This window comes from Triturus cristatus, chromosome 5_1, assembly GCF_964204655.1.
Source record: "Triturus cristatus chromosome 5_1, aTriCri1.1, whole genome shotgun sequence".
Lineage (NCBI taxonomy): Eukaryota > Metazoa > Chordata > Amphibia > Caudata > Salamandridae > Triturus > Triturus cristatus.
Window position 1 is genome coordinate 712,392,174 of NC_140587.1, and position 18,833 is coordinate 712,411,006.

At 47.0% G+C, this 18,833-nt stretch overlaps 1 protein-coding gene across 2 annotated transcripts in view; it reads left to right on the forward strand.

The window, feature by feature from the left end:
- The window catches only part of TRAPPC8 (trafficking protein particle complex subunit 8), a 1,257,619-nt gene that overhangs the window by 1,064,181 nt on the left and 174,605 nt on the right, over positions 1–18,833 (forward strand). The window lies entirely within an intron of this gene.

An 18,833-nucleotide genomic window follows, 5' to 3' on the forward strand; every position in this document is an offset into this window, starting at 1 on the left:
GCCTGAAACGCGTTTGGGGAATTTCCAACTAGCAGAGTGCCTTTCTTCTCCCTGCTGTCTTGCCAATAAAGAAGGTGATTTTAACGACTGTGTGTGGCGCCTCAACTGTGGTGTGCTTTCATTTGGATATTATAGCGGTCGATGCCGGATCGCGAGGCGCCCCGCTGCGGACGTGCAGCTCCTTAGCGCTGATGACAGAGAGCGCGATAGGAACGTCGTAACCATTGTGGCAAGATCATTACTAGCAGGGACTCGACAGTAACCTGCATAGTTACCTACTATAGGAAGATTGAGTCGAGACAGGACAATAGCGGCATGCCACATGGACTCTAAAAACTTCAAAGACCAGAATGCTGTCGGATGACATGCCCATTGGGGCGGGGTCAACAATTGAAAAGCCGCTAATGCGGCAGAAAGAACTGTTTGTCGCTGATGCCTGAACGAAGATCCCAGTGAGCAAGGGCTATGAGAGCCTGAAACGCGTTTGGGGAATTTCCAACTAGCAGAGTGCCTTTCTTCTCCCTGCTGTCTTGCCAATAAAGAAGGTGATTTTAACGACTGTGTGTGGCGCCTCAACTGTGGTGTGCTTTCATTTGGATATTATAGCGGTCGATGCCGGATCGCGAGGCGCCCCGCTGCGGACGTGCAGCTCCTTAGCGCTGATGACAGAGAGCGCGATAGGAACGTCGTAACCATTGTGGCAAGATCATTACTAGCAGGGACTCGACAGTAACCTGCATAGTTACCTACTATAGGAAGATTGAGTCGAGACAGGACAATAGCGGCATGCCACATGGACTCTAAAAACTTCAAAGACCAGAATGCTGTCGGATGACATGCCCATTGGGGCGGGGTCAACAATTGAAAAGCCGCTAACGCGGCAGAAAGAACTGTTTGTCGCTGATGCCTGAACGAAGATCCCAGTGAGCAAGGGCTATGAGAGCCTGAAACGCGTTTGGGGAATTTCCAACTAGCAGAGTGCCTTTCTTCTCCCTGCTGTCTTGCCAATAAAGAAGGTGATTTTAACGACTGTGTGTGGCGCCTCAACTGTGGTGTGCTTTCATTTGGATATTATAGCGGTCGATGCCGGATCGCGAGGCGCCCCGCTGCGGACGTGCAGCTCCTTAGCGCTGATGACAGAGAGCGCGATAGGAACGTCGTAACCATTGTGGCAAGATCATTACTAGCAGGGACTCGACAGTAACCTGCATAGTTACCTACTATAGGAAGATTGAGTCGAGACAGGACAATAGCGGCATGCCACATGGACTCTAAAAACTTCAAAGACCAGAATGCTGTCGGATGACATGCCCATTGGGGCGGGGTCAACAATTGAAAAGCCGCTAATGCGGCAGAAAGAACTGTTTGTCGCTGATGCCTGAACGAAGATCCCAGTGAGCAAGGGCTATGAGAGCCTGAAACGCGTTTGGGGAATTTCCAACTAGCAGAGTGCCTTTCTTCTCCCTGCTGTCTTGCCAATAAAGAAGGTGATTTTAACGACTGTGTGTGGCGCCTCAACTGTGGTGTGCTTTCATTTGGATATTATAGCGGTCGATGCCGGATCGCGAGGCGCCCCGCTGCGGACGTGCAGCTCCTTAGCGCTGATGACAGAGAGCGCGATAGGAACGTCGTAACCATTGTGGCAAGATCATTACTAGCAGGGACTCGACAGTAACCTGCATAGTTACCTACTATAGGAAGATTGAGTCGAGACAGGACAATAGCGGCATGCCACATGGACTCTAAAAACTTCAAAGACCAGAATGCTGTCGGATGACATGCCCATTGGGGCGGGGTCAACAATTGAAAAGCCGCTAATGCGGCAGAAAGAACTGTTTGTCGCTGATGCCTGAACGAAGATCCCAGTGAGCAAGGGCTATGAGAGCCTGAAACGCGTTTGGGGAATTTCCAACTAGCAGAGTGCCTTTCTTCTCCCTGCTGTCTTGCCAATAAAGAAGGTGATTTTAACGACTGTGTGTGGCGCCTCAACTGTGGTGTGCTTTCATTTGGATATTATAGCGGTCGATGCCGGATCGCGAGGCGCCCCGCTGCGGACGTGCAGCTCCTTAGCGCTGATGACAGAGAGCGCGATAGGAACGTCGTAACCATTGTGGCAAGATCATTACTAGCAGGGACTCGACAGTAACCTGCATAGTTACCTACTATAGGAAGATTGAGTCGAGACAGGACAATAGCGGCATGCCACATGGACTCTAAAAACTTCAAAGACCAGAATGCTGTCGGATGACATGCCCATTGGGGCGGGGTCAACAATTGAAAAGCCGCTAATGCGGCAGAAAGAACTGTTTGTCGCTGATGCCTGAACGAAGATCCCAGTGAGCAAGGGCTATGAGAGCCTGAAACGCGTTTGGGGAATTTCCAACTAGCAGAGTGCCTTTCTTCTCCCTGCTGTCTTGCCAATAAAGAAGGTGATTTTAACGACTGTGTGTGGCGCCTCAACTGTGGTGTGCTTTCATTTGGATATTATAGCGGTCGATGCCGGATCGCGAGGCGCCCCGCTGCGGACGTGCAGCTCCTTAGCGCTGATGACAGAGAGCGCGATAGGAACGTCGTAACCATTGTGGCAAGATCATTACTAGCAGGGACTCGACAGTAACCTGCATAGTTACCTACTATAGGAAGATTGAGTCGAGACAGGACAATAGCGGCATGCCACATGGACTCTAAAAACTTCAAAGACCAGAATGCTGTCGGATGACATGCCCATTGGGGCGGGGTCAACAATTGAAAAGCCGCTAATGCGGCAGAAAGAACTGTTTGTCGCTGATGCCTGAACGAAGATCCCAGTGAGCAAGGGCTATGAGAGCCTGAAACGCGTTTGGGGAATTTCCAACTAGCAGAGTGCCTTTCTTCTCCCTGCTGTCTTGCCAATAAAGAAGGTGATTTTAACGACTGTGTGTGGCGCCTCAACTGTGGTGTGCTTTCATTTGGATATATATATATATATATATATATATATATATATATATATATACTGCTTTATATTCTGATACAAGCATGTGAATCTATGAAAGATTCAATACTCCTGTACACTATGGTTCTCCAGTATGATCTTTTATAGATTCACATGCGGCCCACCCACATCCCTGTTTCTTCTTAGGTAGACCACCTTTATCGCTGGTTTCATCCATAGCTCACTCTTGGGCTGTTGGAAATCTGAGGTATGGTGGCTCTGCTGGGGATGGTGTATCTCTGGGCCGGTTGCTGATTGGCTGTGGTTTGGACCATATAATGAGGATAAGTGGTTACACAAAGATTTACTCTCTATGGTTTCCAGGCAGTTTTTTCGTTTACTGCTATGGTTATTCTTTTACCGTGAGACTCCCACCATGACGACAGGGAAGATACAAGCATGTGAATCTATGCAAGATAATACTGGAGTTCCAGGTAAGTAACTCGTTTTTATGGCTGTGCCATAGGCTATTGCTATTTCTGTCAATTGCAGACTTGCTGCCCATGCACATGTAACACATCATGGACTTACTAATACAGGTGGTGGTGTTATCATTGTGGTAGAAGAGGAGGATGCTTATTGGTTTAATGTCTTTTACGCTTGGCTTGATTTTCCAGCTGTGGATGCTAATGCACATTTTATACATATACAACTCCTGCAGCACTGGCACAATACAGAGCATATGCGCTTATGGTAATACCTTTGTCTTATTGGGAACATCACAATGGGTTCATAGGTGCCCACCCCCCTCTCCCACATGTACCTACACCTGTATGCATGGGTCTCCTTAGTAATGATAAGGCGACCTGGCAGCATTAGCTGGAAACATGCCTTACCCTGCTATGAAAAATCAAAATCTTTTGCAAACACAAGCCTTATACAATGCTCTAGTCACTATATACAGATGCTTGACTCAATATGTTTTGCGCATCTTGTTGCCACATCCAGCAAGAGTTGACCTGCTGGCGCAAGCCCAGTTGTGTGCAGTGCCTACATTAAGTCCTGTAATTATTCATTGAGTTATGGGTAAGATATCCACTAATCGTGAGGAAATTCAATTTTGGATCGCCCAAAAAATATATCAAATTGAAGCTGTGTGTCCCCTTACAGAACCACAAGACCAACACAGAATTTTTACTATGTGCCTACCCCATGGGATGGTTCCCACTATAGGACTATAGGAGACGTCAACACTTGGGGGATGCTTTTTGCCGCTGCCTATACTATCAGTCATGGCACTCCCTCGCTGTCAGTCGCACCAGAAGTTAAAACAAATACAGAACGAACACCAGGAAGCTGCCGCCCTGTATTTGGGGATGAAACTAATGGGAAATGTCCCATGGTATCCACAATGATTCTGTCGAACAATAAAGGTAAAGCAGCGTCTCTGGCTATAAGCCAGTGGCTCACTGTGGTAGCACAAGCTGATCATGAAAGTGAAACTGCCTGTAATTATTTCTGATGTGTACACATCCTTAGGAATCAATAATTTGGGAACCAGACCTACAAAACCACTGCTTGGGAAACCTAGCACAGATCAGGAAGCCAAGCGGACCCTTGAATTTGTTTTAAAAAAAAAACATGGGATAAATCTAAACCACAGTATGGTGAACCTTGCTGAGGTTTTCCACTTCCAAAGTCCTCTGAGAGCCGTTTCTGGCAGCAAGAGCAATTATACTTTTATTACAGTTGAGACCCCAGACAGGCGCGTAGCCCCTCCGGATAGATTATATGATCTAGGCATTCAAATTGAGGGTGACATTAAAGCAGTATTCTGGGAAAATTTTACTTCGTCTTTGACATCCTTTTGACCGAGGTCGATTGGCCCCCACATTATGTACAAACATTTCCACAGTGTGAGGTTGTAATACTACCTTCCTTTTCTGCCCATGTCCCTGATTAAGTTAAACAAGCTTATGCTGCAAAATGGGCTCTTGCACTAGCCCCTGCGCTATATAGCAATCATGTCGGCTGGGATAAGGACTCTACTTATCATGTTATACCTGTAAGGTCCAGCCCGCAAGTGCACCGCAATACCCTATAAAACGGGACGCTAAAGCTTCTGTTAGAGTAATATTCGCCCAATTGGAGTAATTAAAACCTGTGTCTCTCAGATAAATAATCCCCTTTTTCCTGTTTTAAAACTGGATCATTTATATTGTGTAGTCTTGGACTATCGACATTTAAACAGTCATACACACACTTTTGCAATACAGAAAACACATAGTACAGCACTCATAAACAATATAGTCTGTAAAAAATACAAAACAACCTTGGATATTTCCAACGTTTGTTTCAGCCACAACCTAGTGCTTAAAATCAGGGATTGGTCAACCTTCTCAGCGCATGGCTTTCTAATGAGATACGCAAGGCTCCCAATGGGCTATAAGAATAGTCCACGACACCACAGAACTATTATTTAAGGGCTTATGTCTTTATTTTACCCATTCTTGGTGTATCAAAATATCAAAAGTACATTTAATAAATATTATAATAAATACAATACCATATCCGAAAACAGTTGTACATACTAGTGGTGCCCAGGTGCAACAACATACAGATCACCAACACCATACTACCAGCAGAACCATACTCATTCACCCACACAAAACATTTCACAATGGCGACCCACTGCAGCAGACACAATAATCTCAGCAAGAAGTAGTTTAAGGTATTCTATAAAGAATTTCACACAGAAAACGTGTGCATTTATATTCTAGTGCGGAAATGCATTTTGCTTCCACTGAAAAAATACTTCCTGCAGTACAGATGGCTATCCTTAAAGAACGGGCACTTACACAAGGAAAACGCATTATTGTCGTCACTCCCGTGCCAGCCTATGAGGCTGTCACAAATGCCAGCTTTCCAAATGCAAAAGCCCTCCATCCTAGATGGATACAATGGGCAACTTCCTTAACAGCTGTTGATAAAGACTTCTTCTTTGACCCATCTTTACAGACACAATTCCTACAGTATGATCATGTATACCCCATGCCCACTTCTGTCTTCCCTCTTGAACAATATAAATATATTGTATACACTTGATGGTTCAGCCCAACCTGCTGTAGCTTCTAAACAACAGAATTTCGCGGTGTGCACCACCTTTGTTGGTGTAATGTTGGACGGAAAATTTCAACCTCAAAAAACTCGTACCTAGTACTTAGGGGACTGCACTGAGCAGTTGTCTAAACTAGAAGCTTTACTTCTTGCACTTGCATACGGATCCTGAATTCCCCACACTTAGTGTGTGATTCGTACTACTGTGTACGGGTCTTTAATGATAATTTACATTGTTGGCGACAGAATGGAGTAAAAGGTTCTAAAGGCAACACAGTTAAGCTTAAAACACTTTGGGATAAAGTGGCAGACCTCAAAGACAGGTTGCCATAGACTCATGTTATGCATACATTAAGTCATCAAAGTATGGGAGCACATGTTGTAGGGAATTCTTTGGCTGATGAAGCATCCAAATCTACTGTCGCGACTTCTACTGTTCCTACAATTACTCGTTCTAACACGAGAATAGATAGCGATATCTTGACTGCCTTTTTAATGCAAATAAAGACAGCACACCTTTCCCTAACGGCTTTCCGTTTAGATACACCTACCACTTGAGTGAATAAAATATTAATTTTGTAACTATTCCAGGAGTTGGCGATCTTCTGATTCTCAACCAAGACCTCAGACTAGCTTTACTGATAACCGCACATGAGGGTGTTGCTTCTGCACACGCACTTGTGGTGGGCACAATTTCACTGCTACAGCAACGTTATTGGTGGCAAGGCTGATGCCAACAGGCCAAAACATATGTCCTGTGTTGTGATATTTGTCAACAAATTCAAGTCTCCACCTCTGCTAGTCCACAGCAGACACACACCTTAATTTCCAATATGCCTTTAAGCTGAATTTATTTGGACCACTGTGATCCACTGATTTAGGATACTGTGTAAACATTTGTCTTAGTTGCAGTTGATTCTTGCTCCAGGTTCCTCTGGGTTTGGCCACAGCATTCAGTGGATGCTCGAACTGTTGTTAAAGACATGCAAGTCTTTATCGGGACACATGGATGCAGTACAGTCAGCTCGGACCAGGCCTTTGCTTCTAAACTATATTGGCATACTATGGCTTACTTGGGTGTACCGGTGCATTATTCTTCTCCATACTGGCCTGAGGGCAATTCTGTTATGGCGAAGATAAACCGTGACTTCAATCAGTCCTTAACAGCTAGAGTATTAGGCATTGGGCATTGTTGGATCGACCACCTGCATGAGGTACAATACGCACTCAATACCCTCCCTAAAAGATCTCTGGGTGGCCAGATCCCATACAAAGTCCTATTTGTTATTAAAATTTTCGTACCAGACCTTGTGGCAGCAGCCGCGCCCTGTGATGTAGATAATCGTTATGCTGTTATACAGGATCTACAAAAGCACTGTGACACCCAATCCAATGAGCAGTTGAAGACATATGCCTCTTCGAGAATCAAGGAGAAACTGTAACCTTCTGGCTGGAATATAAAAGATGGGGATCTTGTGGGAGAAACATTTGGCGGTGAAAAAGGAGTTTTACCGAGCGCCTATGCCAGTCCTTGGTGTTCACCTCTCCCTGGTTTCAAAGACCATCGTTTTGTCTACATTGATCACATCAAGTTACACCATGTGGCTGATTCCAAACAGTAGACCACGAGGAGTCCTTGGTAATTCCCTACCACCTCCCGCTACCATACAGGAAATTCCTCTTTAGCTAAAGCTGTTTCTCCCCAGCTGGGATGGGGGGTTTACTACAATTAATCCCTGCGTCCGCATCCAGCAACACGACTGAAGTGAGTACTGCCGTTACTACTGCAGCTGTTGTCGTATATACAGGTCCACCTTCTTTGGATCCACCTCTTCTAGATTTTTCTAGACCGGTCGTCTGATTCTGGGTATTATATGGATCAAGATGAATTTTCTTCTGTTTTAGACACTCCTCCATCAAGAGTCTGTGTTTTTATTTCATAGCGGAAACACACTTACCTGGTCCAGAGGATCTGTATTTGAATTCTGCTAATTATGGTGTAATGTTCTGTTGCCATCATTTCGGACATCATTATTTTCATCAAGCCACTGTTCAACGCACCATATTTAATTACACACAATGGGAACATTGCCCTACTCCTCCGTAAGGGAGTTCTGAAACACCTAGGGAAAAATTCACATATTTTTCAGGATATGATGCATCAGACCCAACATCAGGTTATTTCAAATTAGTCCCTACACTAACAAAGAACTATATGCTTACACAAACTTAGCCAATATATACCGCTTCGTTTGTCACACAATTGTCTGTTAAAGGCTAAGATTATTGGAAGGAAACAATTGAAATTAAATCGATTTGGGGTACCAAACCTTGGCAAGTTCAGGGGACGGAAACTTTGTTTCGAGCATGTTTAATCCCAACACAAATGATCTTCCTGAATAATACCGTCCAGCAGACTGTCAGGGAGTGGCTAAAATCAAAGAGATGAATTTGCCAAATGTTCCCTCCATCGTCCGATTTGAAAATTGGCAAAATTTGCCAAATTATCTTGAACAGCTCAATAGTATGTTGCAGAATGGTACATTTAATTCCACACTTTCAGGTTCTCCCAGGCAAGGGTCCTAAACGTAGTGTGCCTGACTACGTTTTGGGCCCTTGCCTGTCGCGGGTACTTGGGCCTCCCACACGAGTGAGGCACTGTTTTTATCGGGAGACCCAGGGAACGCTGGATTGTAGGAAATTTGTGTCAGCCCGGTGATGCCACAACTTTCCCACACACAAATGTGTGAAACGGGTGATTTTTTTCAGCTAAATTTGAGGTTTGCAGGGCATTCTGGGTAAGGAAACATTGGGGGATCCACGTAAGCCATACCTCCCTGGAATCCCAAGGGTGTCTAGTTTTCAGAAATGTGTGGGTTTGGTAGGGTCCCCTAGGTGGCCGCCGAGCACCGGGCCAAAAACACAGGTGACCCCCCTTGCAAAACCAGGTCGTTTTGAGGTAGGCAATTTTCATGTCGCCTCAATATGTTTTGGGCCCTTGACTGTCGTGGGTACTTGGGCCTCCCACACGAGTGAGGCACCGTTTTTATCGGGAGACCCGGGGGAACGCTGGGAGGTAGGAAATTTGTGTCAGCCCGGTGATGCCACAACTTTCCCACACAAAAATGTGTGAAAAAGGTGATTTTTTCAGCTAAATTTGAGGTTTGCAGGGCATTCTGGGTAAGGAAACGTTTGGGGGATCCACGCAAGCCATACCTACCTGGAATCCCCCGGGTGTTTAGTTTTCAGAAATGTGTGGGCTTGGTAGGTTTCCCTAGGTGCCGGCAGAGCTAGGGTTCAAAAACTACAGCTAGGCACTTTGCCAAAAAAGGTTCATTTTTCACTGCGAAATTGAGGTGTGTCCACAATGCGTTTTGTGCCGTTTCCTGTCGCGGGCACTAGTCCGACCCACACAAGTGAGGTACCATTTTTATCGGAAGACTTTGGGGAACACGGGGAGGGTGGAAATTTGTGGATCCACGCAGATTCCAGACCTTTCCACCACAGAAATGTGGGGAAAATGTGTTTTTTTTAGCAATTTTTTAGGTTTACAAGGGATTCTGGGTAACAGAACCTGGTGGGAGGCAGTCAAGTCACCCCATCCTGGATTCCCCTGGGTATCTAGTTTTAAAAAATGTATATGTTTGCTGGGTTTCCCTAGGTTCCGGCAGAGCTATGGTTCAAAAACTTCAGCTAGGCACTTTGCCAAAAAAGGGTCATTTTTCGCTGTGAAATTGAGGTGTGTCCACGTTACGTTTTGCGCTGTTTCCTGTCGCGCGCACTAGGCTTACCCACACAAGTGAGGTACCATTTTTCAAGGAAGACTTTGGGGAATGCGGGGTGGGTGGAAATTTGTGGATCCACGCAGATTCCGGAACTTTCCACCACAGAAATGTGGGGAAAATGGTTTTTTAGGCAATTTTTTAGGTTTGCAAGGGATTCTGGGTAACAGAACCTGGTGGGAGGCAGTCAAGTGACCCCATCCTGGATTCCCCTGGGTGTCTAGTTTTCAAAAATGTATAGGTTTGCTAGGTTTTTCTAGGTGCCGGCAGAGCTATGGTTCAAAAACTACAGCTAGGCACTTTGCCAAAAAAGGGTCATTTTTCGCTGTGAAATTGAGGTGTGTCCACGTTACGTTTTGCGCCGTTTCCTGTTGCGGGCACTAGGCCGACCCACACAAGTGAGGTACCATTTTTCTCGGAAGACTTTGGGGAATGCGGGGTGGGTGGAAATTGGTGGATCCATGCAGATTCCCAAACTTTCCACCAGAGAAATGTGGGGAAAATGTTTTTTTGGGCAATTTTTTAGGTTTGCAAGGGATTCTGGGTAACAGAACCTGGTGGGAGGCAGTCAGGTCACCCCATCCAGAATTCCCCTGGGTGTCTAGTTTTCAAAAATGTATAGGTTTGCTAGGTTTCGCTAGGTGCCGGCAGAGCTATGGTTAAAAAACTACGGCTAGGCACATTGCCAAAAAAGGTTCATTTTTCACTGCGAAATTGAGGTGTGTCCACGATGCGTTTTGCGCCATTTCCTGTTGCGGGCACTAGGCCGACCCACACAAGTGAGGTACCATTTTTATTGGAAGACTTTGGGGAACACGGGGTGGGTGGAAATTTGTGGATCCATGCAGATTCCAGAACTTTCCACCACAGAAATGTGGGGAAAATGTGTTTTTTTGGCAATGTTTTAGGTTTGCAAGGGATTCTGGGTAGCAGAACCTGGTGGGAGGCAGTCAGGTCAGCCCATCCAGGATTCCCCTGGGTGTCTAGTTTTGAAAAATGTATAGGTTTGCTAGGTTTCCCTAGGTGCCGGCAGAGCTATGGTTCAAAAACTACAGCTAGGCACTTTGCCAAAAAAGGGTCATTTTTCGCTGTGAAATTGAGGTGTGTCCACGTTACGTTTTGCGCCGTTTCCTGTTGCGGGCACTAGGCCGACCCACACAAGTGAGGTACCATTTTTCTCGGAAGACTTTGGGGAATGCGGGGTGGGTGGAAATTTGTGGATCCACGCAGATTCCCGAACTTTCCACCAGAGAAATGTGGGGAAAATGTTTTTTGGGCAATTTTTTAGGTTTGCAAGGAATTCTGGGTAACAGAACCTGGTGGGAGGCAGTCAGGTCACCCCATCCAGGATTCCCCTGGGTGTCTAGTTTTCAAAAATGTATAGGTTTGCTAGGCTTCCCTAGGTGCCGGCAGAGCTATGGTTCAAAAACTACAGCTAGGCACTTTGCCTAAAAAGGGTCATTTTTCGCTGTGAAATTGAGGTGTGTCCACGTTACGTTTTGCGCCGTTTCCTGTTGCGGGCACTAGGCCGACCCACACAAGTGAGGTACTATTTTTCTCGGAAGACTTTGGGGAATGCGGGGTGGGTGGAAATTTGTGGATCCACGCAGATTCCCGAACTTTCCACCAGAGAAATGTGGGGAAAATGTGTTTTTTTTGGCAATTTTTTAGGTTTGCAAGGGATTCTGGGTAACAGAACCTGGTGGGAGGCAGTCAGGTCACCCCATCCAGGATTCCCCTGGGTGTCTAGTTTTCAAAAATGTATAGGTTCGCTAGGTTTCCCTAGGTGCCGGCAGAGCTATGGTTAAAAAACTACAGCTAGGCACTTTGCTAAAAAAGGGTAATTTAGCAAATGTGGTGTGTTCACGTTGGGTTTTGAGCCATTTCCTGTCGTGGGCACTATGCCTACCCCTACAAGTGAGGTACCATTTTTATCGGGAGACTTAGGGTAATTCAGATTTGTAAAGGAACTGTTATTACCTATTGACTGTCGATGCATTTCTGCCTTCCAAATGAAAGACATTGTGTAAAAAAGAAGTCATTCTAAAAAATGACTGATAATTCTCATGCTAGTATGAGTATTCCCAATTTCGGAAATGTGCAAATATCTACTGTTTCTAAACTCTATATTTTGTTCCCATTTCAGAAATACATAGGTGTCTTTCATACCGATTTTTCCATGTACACATTTTTACAGAATAATTACTATATACCCGGTACATAATAAAAAACCATTGCAAGTTGCTGCTCAGTTTTTGGCTCTGGGTTCGTCGGGTTCTTGGTGAACCTACAAGTCCTATATATCCCCACAACCAGAAATGTCCAGCGGATGTAACGGTATATTGCTTTCAAAGAGCTGTCAAAATTAGAAGAAGTTACAGGTGAAAACGTTGACACAAAAGGGGCTTTTTTTCAACAAATTTTCCATTTTTCCTATATTTAACTGTTAGTTTCTAGAAAGAAACCTTGATGGATCTTCACAAATGACCCTTTGCTGAATTCAGAATTTTGTCTACTTCTCCAAAATGTATAGCTTTCCAGCATCCATTATTGCTTTTGTACCCATTTCTACCATTAACTGGAAGGAGGTCGAAAGCACAAAAAATAGCAAAAATAGGCTATGTCCCAGAAAAAATGCCAAAACTGTGTAAAAAATGTTGGGTTTCTGACAAAAGTCTGGTATCCCCTAAAAGCTGGGAAAATGGTGATTTCAGCCCCACAAACCCTTTTTTGATAACAATTGCAGGGAAATACCCAGATGCTTTCATTTGCAGACCGTTTTTTCCATTTTCCTCTCAAAAAACTAAATTTTGCTGTATTTTGGCTCATTTCTGTGACCCCTCCAGGGGAATCCACAAACCCTGAGTAACCTCAGAATCCCCATGATGTTGGAAGAAAAGGACGCAAATTTGGCGTGGATACCTTATGTGGTCAAAAAGTTACAGGGGCCTCAGCGCGCACTACCCCAAATAGCCAAAAAAGGGTGTGGCACAGGAGGGGGAAAAGGCCTGGCAGCGAAGGGGTTAATAGCAGAACACAAAGAATCAAGATGAAGAATTCTCTCTCTCAGCCATCTGTGTTCAACATAGGCGTTCCCCAGGTCTCAGCCCTATCACCTATTCTTTTCAACCTACTAATGGAACCCCTCGCGAACGCATTGAAATCCGCGAATATCCTAGATCACCTGTATGCGGACGACACCCAGCTGTATTTGAAAATCTCCACTCCAGAAGACATCATCTCCCTCAACGCTATTCTACAGAACACGCAAAGTTGGCTCACGAACAACCACCTCATGCTTAACACAGAAAAAAAAAAAAAGAATTCTTTCTCATCTCCCCACCCAATCACACACCAAAGATAGAGCAATGGTTGAAACACCTAACCTCCATTAACTGTTCTTCCCTCATCATCGACTGTTCGAAATCCCTGGAAGTCACAATAGACAAACACCTGAATATGCAGTCACACATCACTAATGCCACCAAGGGAGCCAATAACCAGATGAGTCTACTAAGGAAACTTAAACCCTTCCTCCCTCAGACCGACCTAAAAATGGCAGTGCAAGCCTTAGTGCTCCCAAGATTAGACTATGGAAGCACCACTCTTTGCGGTCTCCCCAAATACAACCTGTCTCCGCTGAGGGCTTCTCTTAATGCTGCGGCAAAATTGGTATCAGGATCTTAAAGAAACAGCCACATTTCTCCGACCCTGAAAGCGCTGAACTGGCTGCCCTAGAATACAACTAAAGGTTGCCTGCATGACCCATAAAGCACTACATAACAATACACCCAGTTACCTAGCTCTAAAACTAGAACGTTCCGGAGGATGCAGACAACTACGAAGTGCGAGCTCCTTACTTCTGAAACTACAATCCTTTCATAAAAAGAGAACTGGTTGCAGGGCTTTTTCAGGGATCGCTCCAAAGATTTGGAACTCCTTACCTCCAGTGGTACGGGGAATCTCTTCCTTTACCACCTTCAAAAAAAGAGGTAAAAATACTCCTAATGAACAAATTCACGTCCTAAGACTTGATTCTAGGCGGACATTGAGTCACCGATACGATCCTCATATCACTGGCTAACTCTTGTGGATTGAAAGAGAATATTGTATGTTTGTTTATTTCCTAAATACTGACCTAAGGCTCAATAACTGTATATAATATAATGCTCTATCGCCCTCTGGGATCTTAATAGGTTGTCTACCGGGCACCTATGTTCTCTTCTACTATTTACCTCTTTTGTAAGTAATGATGAATAACAAATGCGTGTATACTACCTCATTTCGTATGTCTTTATATCTATCTACTGTAAAGTGCTCTGATACCCTCGTGGGTCACGTTTGCGCTATATATAACCTTATAAATAAATAAATACACCCACTCAGACCCACACAGCCACTCACACACACACACAGCCACTCACACACAGCCACTCACACACGCACTCACACACACCCACTCATGCATCCATACAGCCACTCGCACACCCACTCACATATTCATACAGCCACTCGCATACCCATATACAGAACCACCCACACCCAATACACACCAACTTACAGCCACACACAGTCAGTGATGCACTTCTAGATAGTGCAGTGCATATGCTTGTATTAAATGTGTTGTTGTTTTAGTATTGAATGTGTGCAATTTAATTTTTTATTAAATGTGTTGTTTTAGTATTAATAAGTGTAATATAACCAGCAGACCTCTTATTTGTCTGTGGATTCACATCAGATCCTCTGATCCATAAAATAATAAATAAAAAATTTGGTGATTGCATTTATAGAAAGACTATATACGGTTCAGATTTTTACACACACAAAACCACAGTAATTTAGTAGTTATAGTTTCCTGAGCTAACTTTAACTCATACCGCCCCCAATGCAGTGCTTATGCACTCAAATATTACATCACCCATGGCATGGTCAGTGACATCACTGATGACATTATCCCAAAAAATAAACATCAATATACTTAATAAAATATAAATAAAAAAAATTCTAAAATATGAAAAGGAGACAGGTGAGAGATGTACACCAGAAAGCTCACTGTAACCATATCAACTGCTACACTCACTTAAGAGAGTTCTTAGCTGATAGTACAGTCTCTTCTAAACCACTACCCAAAACATTAATGACAAAAGTAAGACGTCTAACCATACATGCTAATCTACCGCATACCGCAACACCACCATTTGTCAAGAAGAGATTTTAGTCAAACCGGCCATTGTGTCACAAACCACTAGTAAAATTATTCTTTCTTCTGGGGAAAGGTGTCAGCAGAGAGGTCGGTCTGTTGCAAGCCACTACTACACTTTGCCTTCACACTAAAGAGAGCTCTTTGTAAAACTATGAATTTTTTGCAAACTACAAATACACTTATTCATCACAAAGGAGAGAGGTCTAAGCAAAGTGGTCAGTGTGTCATAAAGCACAATATACTCGGCTATCCCTTTGGAGTGAAGTCTCAATGAATAGCTTGGACTCTCGCTAAGCACTACCATACACATACATTATATGGGGAACATTTGTCATGCATAGAGGCTAGTTCACTCATAAATAGAGCACCTGCTTTAAAAATAGGAGTATAGTTCAGATGATCTATATCTGATAGAGAGTACTAGCCGCAGAATTATCCCCAGGCATGAGACTGGATCCGGAATTTTTTTTGCCACAGCATCTCTGCGCACCGGAGGCGGTACCACGTGACCCCGCCCTGATGTCGTCCGCGGACGTGACGTCAGCGAGGTCACTTAAGTCCCACCCCGGCGCGCTGACGTCAGTTTCCTCCTTTTACGCGTGCAACGCGGATCCGAACTGAGTTCCCTTGACCTGTTTTCAGGCCTCTTTTAACACCTTTACGTTGGGAACAGTGTGCAATGCCTTCGGGTTTCAAACGTTTGCTTCGTGTGCGCGTCAGATGTCGGCGACGGATCCTCACCCTATTTGTATATGGTGTTTGGGCGAGCACAATGATTCTACGGACTGCAACGCTTGTCAGCATCTCAAGCCGAAGCCCTGGCGGGAGCGCCGGATGAAAATGCTTTCGGCCCACTTGTCCAGATCGGTCTCGTCACAGCATCCTTCCCCTACCTCGGAAGGGTCCAGAAGCCGCTGTTTCCGGCTACGGCATAGTCCTTCACCGAGGCCCCAGGTGTGCCGCTCGCCCGCCGGTAAGTCTTGCAGCTTGCCACTGAGGCCCTGTCCTCATTCTGCAGAGGGCGCGGGTTCCTCTCGAGACGTGCGCCCTCACCCGTCGCCACCCTATCCACCGTTTCCTGGCATTGGGGCGACAAGTGCCCAAATGAAGGCCTATGGTATGCTCTGCAGGCTTCTTTGGGCCCCCCTCCACTTCCTGAGACGTCGGAGGATCCCTCGCCATGTGTGGGGCCTTCTGCGGACTCACCAGCGGCTTCGCCCCCGGCGCCGATGAGTTCGGCTTAAGGTTTTGGAGGTGTGGGGTCGTCGAGGTGCAGCCCTAAGGGGTTCCCCTCTTCGACCCACGGCGTTCCTGCCTTGCCGCAAAACCCCACGGGGTTCGCTGTGGTGTCGCAGGGGGTCACCGGGACTCACGGCCCTCTGGGCAGGCAGCTGTCTTACAGGAGGCTGAGCCGATGCCTGTCCAGCGTCTACGGCTTAACTCCCCGGCCCTGGCAGCGCCGCGGGTGGAAGCCGGGACCCGGGGCGCCTCCCTGAGTCCCTCTCGGTCCTCTGCGCAGGCGACTGCCTCATCGGAGGTGGAGCCGGTGCCTTTTGGGCGACGTTCATTGGCCGCTTCGACTCCGCCCCCTTCTCCGATGAGGCACGTGGTGGTGGAGGTCGACTCGGCACCCCTGGTGGACTCTTCAGTGCCCGTGGCGGACTCCCCGGCGCTGTCCCGACGTCGGATCGTCGACTCTCTTCTCCGGATGTCCCTTCCTCTCCGGAGGATTGTCGTCTCCTTGTCTCCTCTTCACCGGAGACTGGATGCCACATCGTTGCATTTTCCCCGGCGGCTTCCAGGGCGGGTTCTACGCCGTCTCAGCGCCGGACCCGCTCTTCCGCACCTTGCAGTTGATTGCCCCACAGGCTTCTCCGCCTTCTCTGGAGACCCCTCAGGCCCCTCACTAATCCATGGGTCTTCCATCCTACAGGGGCTGGCCATTTCTTCCTCCAGCAGGGCACAGGGACGGGCGGCTTAGTTTGCAGCCTTCGCCCACGCAGGAGTTGCTCTCCCCCCACTACTCCCTACGGAGGCAAGTGTAGCCTTTGTCCGGGCCATCTCCATGGCCACCGGCATTTTGCAATTGGGCAACCCGGTCGCTCCGCTCCCAACGGACCACTTGTTGGAGGTTCTCCACCAGGGCTCTGGTGGAGGGGAGCCGCTTCTTCCATTTGAAGCTTGGCTCCACGCCTCTCTTCTGGGGGCCTGGGGGGGGGCCTGCTACGGGGGATCCGGTGCCTCAGCCACTCCTTCATCCCACCGTCCTGCCCCGCACGATCCAGTCTGCCTTTTTTTCCCACCCATCTGCCCAGGGCCCTGCCCTGCAGACTGCTTTTCCTTCCTTGCCTTCGGTGCTGCTCCCTCCATCACGGGAGGCCCGATGGATGATTTAACACCCACGCAGACTCCGCTATTCAACGACTCCTTGCGGGGCTCCGTCCTCCTCCCCCTCCATAAGCTTTGGCTTGTCGGTCCTCTGTAGTCTTATGGGAGGCGTTTATCCCACCTTTCTCTTTGAGGCCTAGTGTTTCGGTTGGCCCATCTGTGTGCTGTGTGTGGCTTGGAATGCCTTCAGGGTCCTTAAGTTGGCCCCTCTGTTCTTTTGGCTACTGGTTCAGCCCTTCAGCTTTTGTGGTGAGTGATGTTTGGCTGTTAGTAAAGCCGTATAGGTCCTCCGGTTGGACCATCTGTGTATTTTTTGGTTGATTGGTAAGCCGCCTGGGGTGATATCCACAGGTATTTTATGTTCTTGACCTCTGCTGCGGGTTTCCCTAAGAGGTGTTCCCCTGTTTTGTTTTGGGACGTGTCATACCCTAGGTGGGGTACTTGTAGGCTATTGTATAGCTCTGTCCTATGCTGGGCAGTTGGGGATACCTTCTCAGGTTACTCGCGTTTCCTGGCATCTCTGTATACCGCTTGGTGTGGTCCTTTTTCTTCCGCCTTAGTAAAGCTTGCGCTGCTCCAGGTTATGTCCTGCTCAGTATCCGATGATGTTTCTATCCTTCTTGTGCAGGGCTTGCCTGTCGTACATTTTACCCTTTGTTCCTGCGGTATATCTGCTTCTGTGCGTTTTGCCTTCCCTCTTCAGCCTTTTCGCCAGACCAGCTTTTGTCATGCCGTCTACGGCGTCGTGTCTTGTTGTGTCCACCTTATTATCAGACGTTTCGGCTTGGGCCTCTGCCTTGTGTTCCTGGGGGGCTAGGTTATTCCTGGTGTTCTCCTGTGTTGTGGTAGACGGCTCTAGGTCTGTACTACATATGTCTCACTTCCCGGGGGCCGCTCCCCCCCCCTCCCCAACGGCTGCTTCTTGGTGAGTTCTTCTCCTCTTTATCTTCTGGCCGGTCCCACTTCTCTTTGTGGGCCGGGTTGTACCACTGGGACGGTCCTTCTCTGGGGCTCGTTCTGGGGTTCCCTTGCCTCTGTCTTCGTCTTGCGCTCGGCATGTTCTGGGCACGCTACTTCATAGTATTTACCAGCTGCCTGCTGCGCACGTCTGGTAGCTATGGTCTACCTCAGTGGTCCTTGGCGTGTACCTGTGTGCTCCTGCCCCTTGCTTTGCTGAGGCATTGCGCGTCTGTGTCTTCCTTCTCACGTGTGCGCTTATCGGCTGTGGGGCCGTTCCTTCCTTGTTCCCTGCCTCGGGGCTGACACCCGTTCAGCTGTCCCCTTCGCTGTGTGTGTGTTCTCCTGAGGTGGGCTCTGCCACCGTTCCACCACTTCTCCTTGGATTTGCGGGTGGTTCTTTTCTTCCTTTGGTGCTTGCTTGGTGCTGTCTGTCCCTCTGGGTTTTCTGGCGGACGCCCTTTGCTCCTCG